We start from the raw sequence: 4,883 nt of genomic DNA, 5'->3' as shown, positions 1-4,883 counted from the left end.
ATTCGGCATTCTAGGAATGGAATCAAAGCCAGCGACTGTGGATTCTGATATCTGGATCTAAAAATAAACCGCTGTAAGAATTCAGCGAATCCGCCAACATCGGAAGACCTCAGTGGGACAGGCAGATATCATCCAGCGGTTTGTGTTCAATAATGTGATGCTCGGGTCTCTGTGCTATTGGTCTCGAAGCAGCTACACTGCATTTGCAAATACTGTGTTTATACTGCCGCGGAGCTGATGCTAATTGATTGTCTGCATTGGTATGTGAGCGGTTGTGTGAGGTAAGTGTCATGATCAAACAATCGATTAGTGGTAACGATTCAGCAAATTTGAGGAGCTCCCTGTTGCAGCAGGAAGATTGAGGGTTTTCAGTAAAAGTGAGCGGTGTGACAGAAAGTGAAGCAGTTGCTGGACAACACAACGACGTTGTTGCTGATCAACTAACAAAACCGATGTGTTGATTCGTAACTAACAGCGCTGTGAAATGTAATATATTATCCATATAACTATAAATACTGTAAAATGTATTATAATATATCCACATTGACACCGCTACAGACATCTGACTGTGTCACCGTGCCTGCTACTGGATGTTGAATTATTCTCCCGGCTTCCCTGTTATCGATTCAGTCGGGGGCGTCATGTATATCTGAGAGGCTGTATCAGACTAGGCTGTGACTGCTGCCTCAGTCAAAGTTCTGCTGTAAAGTCGGCGAGGTGGCAAATGCTGGAATAGGAAACAAACACGGGAAATGCTGGAAACACAAAGCCTCAGGCAGCTTGTATAGAAAGAGTAAGGGAAAGTCGTGTCATGGGGGCTCTCTGAAAACAGATCAGAAAATACACGTTAACTGCTCTCCCACATATTCTATTTTTGTTTGGATGAGTGGTTTCGGGAATTCCTGTTTCTGTTGTGTCCTTCGGCTGTTCTGTCGCTGACAGGGAGTCACAGGGAGGTTGATGATTGTTTAATGCAAGAATTCCGCCATCTGCGTCGGAATTGATTCATTTCATTCATATCAGACGCGGATGAAGCCGATAAAAATGTTCCAAACAGTACTGACTCTTAAGGTACCTAGTTTCATCTGTCCGCTGCCTCTTCATATTTTTGGTCATCAGAAAGGAATCCGAATTTAAATCATTTCACTTTATTTTAATGTCTAAACTCAGCCAGCTCTTGACTCTCTCTTCACCCTTCTACCGCTGAATGCAAGAATGAAATGGGAATATTACATGATCCCCGAAAACTGCGGCAATGCGCTTTACTCAATATTTTTTCAATTTCCTATTTCCCCTCTCTCTTCAGCGAACTTGATGGCGATTGTGATCCTGTCCCGGGGAAAGTGCGGTCTCTCCAAATGTGTAACTCTCTACCTGGTGGGAATGGCAGGGGCCGATCTCCTGGTCGTTATCTCGCTTCCGCTCCTGACGTGGACTGCTTGGCTTTATTTTCCCCGATCATTCCTGTTCATCACTCCTGTGTGCAGTATCGCCAGATGGCTGATTCATGCGAGCACTACTGCCTCTGTCTGGTTGAGTGTCTCTTTCACCGTCGATCGATTTGTGGCTATTTGCTGTGAGAAGCTGACAACAAAATATTGCACCGAGAAAACGGCGGCTGTGGTTATCGGGACAGTGAGTGTGCTGGCCTGTTTGGAGTGTGTTCCCTGGGGCTTTGTATACGAGCCTGTGATAATAATTGATGGTTTCCCCTGGTATTGTATTCTTACACCGAGCTACAGAAACTCTCCATCATGGGTGGTATTTGAGATGTTTCACCACACTTTTACCCCTTGTGTCCCATTCTTTCTGATTTTGTTTTTCAATATTCTGACAGCCAGGCGGATTCTGGTGGTCAGTCGAGCCCGCAGGAGGATCCGGGGACAGAAGAGTCGAGAGAATGACAAGGACCGGGAGATGGAGAACCGACGGAATTCCATCGTTTTGCTCTTCAGCATAACGGGCAGTTTCATATTGTTGTGGGGAGCACGTTTGGTGTTTTTCATCTATCAACGGATTTCAAAGAGTTTTGTTTATTATTCTGTCATGAATCCCGTTTACATTATAGAGGAGACATCAGGAATGTTGAAGATCCTCAGTTCCTGCACCAACACGTGTATTTACGCCCTGATTCAGAGCAAATTCCGAGAGGATCTTAAGAATGTGGTGAAATACCCACTGAAACGGATTTTGAAACTCATTAAAATATAGAAATAAATGCTATGCAGTAGTACAATTCAGCTGCCTTCACGCTCCTATTCTGTACTCCCACTTGTAATAATCGGAAATAATATGATGAACAGAGATTCAAACAAAGCAGGAGAAAATCTGTCGATGCTCGAAATACAGAACAACACACACAAAATCATGAAGGTTGTCGGCCCGAATAGTTGAATGTTTACTGTTTTCCAACGTTGCAGTCTATCTGCTGAATTGCTCCAGCATTTTGTGTGTGTTGCCTTACAGTTATACAACAGATATGAACAGGTCGATCGCGACGGCACCACTAGACTCAGCAACCCAGAAAGATCCCCTGTGCATCTCACCCGCGTCCCGCTTAAGTTGTGCCTTGAGGCGAACCTGTCAACCCTTCTTCCCGATTCTGACAAAACAGCTTGATATGGAGAATACTTTCCTCGGTATTAACCACTCCTGCTCCCATCATTACCCGTCCTTTACTTCACGCTGATGTCCTCCTCTGTCCCTACCCGTAGCTTTTCCTTCTGTTTTCCTATTTGAACTAACTTCCCGTAACAGAATGCTAGCTTTCAAAGGGAAGGTGGAGGAGCAGTGGTACGTGGACGAGCCGATGCTGTGAACCCAAGAACAAAAGACACAGCGAAGCGAAATGGGAACTGATATTATCTAATCCGACACAAAGTGCTGGCGAAAGTCTTCAGCTCAGGCAGCAGAATTGGAGAGAGAGGAAAAGCTGCTGCCTGGCCTGCAGAGCTCCGTCAGGATTTTGGAATTCTAGAGTCTGCAGATTGTCTCTTGCTTCTGACTGGTCTAATCTTAGTCAGTGTCAATGAGATATTCGACTATGCCAACGCAAAACTGTCCCTGGACAAAGAACAAGCAAAGAATGGTTGAAAAGGACAGTGTGATAGAAACAGAAACTTGATGATTAATGGAACAAAGGTTCAGATAATTTTGAATTGACGCAACTGGGAAATTGGAGGGTCTCTTTAAACAAACAGGATCGGGGATAAATTAATTATACAATTAGAAAGATGTTGGGAGTAGCGGCAGTTTGTATTCAGATATTACATTCTCCAGAGAAAGCTGAATTGAGTTATCAATCTGAGTCCTTCAGTGGCTGGTCCATGATGTTTATTAATTTTGATCGTGAGCGGGTAATATCGAAGTACAAACTCTAAATATAAGCTTGGTTAAGATGGGTAATAAGTTGTAAGGATAATCCTGGGAATTGTAAAACAGTGACTACTGCCATTTATGGAGGTTAAACGTTTGAAGGGGATTCTTCACGTTAGGTTTGACAAATAATTGGAGAAGCAGAATCACAGGCAATCAAATGGCTTTGTGAGGGGAAGGTCATACCTGACGCACCTGAATGACTTTCTGAGAGAGTGACAAAACAAATTAAGGAGATGGATGATCTGTGTATGGAATTGAGTGAGGCGTTTGACAAGAGCCCCCACAATAGCTCGATCCAGAACGTCGGGAGGCATGGTGAGTATGGGGCTGGCAGTTGATGGGGCGTTTGCAAAAGCTCTGTTCTGTAACCATGCTTTTTCTGATATTTGTAAATGACTTGAGAGAAGAAGTGGATATGTGGGTTGGTAACTTGCAGTTTGAGGCTCCACGTAGCACAGCAGTTAGAAGCAGGCGATTCCAGCTCGGGGCAATGAAATCGGAGTTCATTCCGGTTTTTTTTTTTTCTGGAAGGAATTTGTACATCCTCTCCGTGATATTTATGGGTATTCCCACAAGGTAAACAAAAAAAAAAAGAGAACAACCTAGCGATTAGACTGGGGTAAAATTGAGGTTACTGGGCGCCGTGGCTCATTATTCTTCGCTTTATCTCTAAATGAATCAATGACACCTATGTGATATTGTGGACAGCGTAGAATTTCATCACAATAAAAAGTTCATACACAATAAAATTTTAAACTGAATTACAGAGTACATATGGTAGATTTGATCGCAGTGTGGAGGAACAGGGGAGTCGTGCTATGCAAGCCTATAGATCCCCCAACATTTCCAAATAAGTTAATTTAGTGGTTCCGAAGGCTCATGGCTTAAGAACTAGCAACTCCGGATTAGTGATCTGACGAGGGAAGAGATGCTAAGGCAGTACAGGTAAATGCGTGGCTAACGATTTGTGCTGGAGGTCATCGTATACACACGTTATTGGACTCTCTTGCAGCATTTGGTACGACTGGTGTAAGGAGCACGTGTTTTATACATGTACTGAAAGAGATTTGATATTCTAACTGAGGCGTTTGATGCAGCTGCCCTGGCATTAACATGTAGTATGCGCATGCCTGCTGTTGGGGAATGGGCGATGGAGAATGAACTAGAACCACAGGTGATCAAGTAGCATTGAATAAAAGGCAGAGACGAGGACAAGGAACGTCAAACTGAAGGCCAGACTGGACCCAGTTAATTATCCCGGTGGCTCCAAGGCCGAGGTCAGTTTATGTCACAAAAGGTGTGTAACACTTAAGACAGACGTACTTCGAACCTGGATTAATATGTAACGTAGTGAGCCAGATCTGGTTTAGAGCAGAAAATGGCTGCCCCGGCAATAAAAGCTCTCAGGCCGCCTAAAATCCGTTTGCAGATCGGCCTACACACCCAGATTAGGTTGTCACCCAATTTCGTGTACACCCCCATATTTAAAATGCCCCCTTAAAAAT

The sequence above is a fragment of the Hemitrygon akajei genome, unplaced genomic scaffold (assembly GCF_048418815.1).
Source record: "Hemitrygon akajei unplaced genomic scaffold, sHemAka1.3 Scf000097, whole genome shotgun sequence".
Classification (NCBI taxonomy): Eukaryota; Metazoa; Chordata; class Chondrichthyes; order Myliobatiformes; family Dasyatidae; genus Hemitrygon; species Hemitrygon akajei.
The sequence above is the reverse complement of the archived record's forward strand: the minus strand, read 5'-3'. Positions refer to the sequence as shown.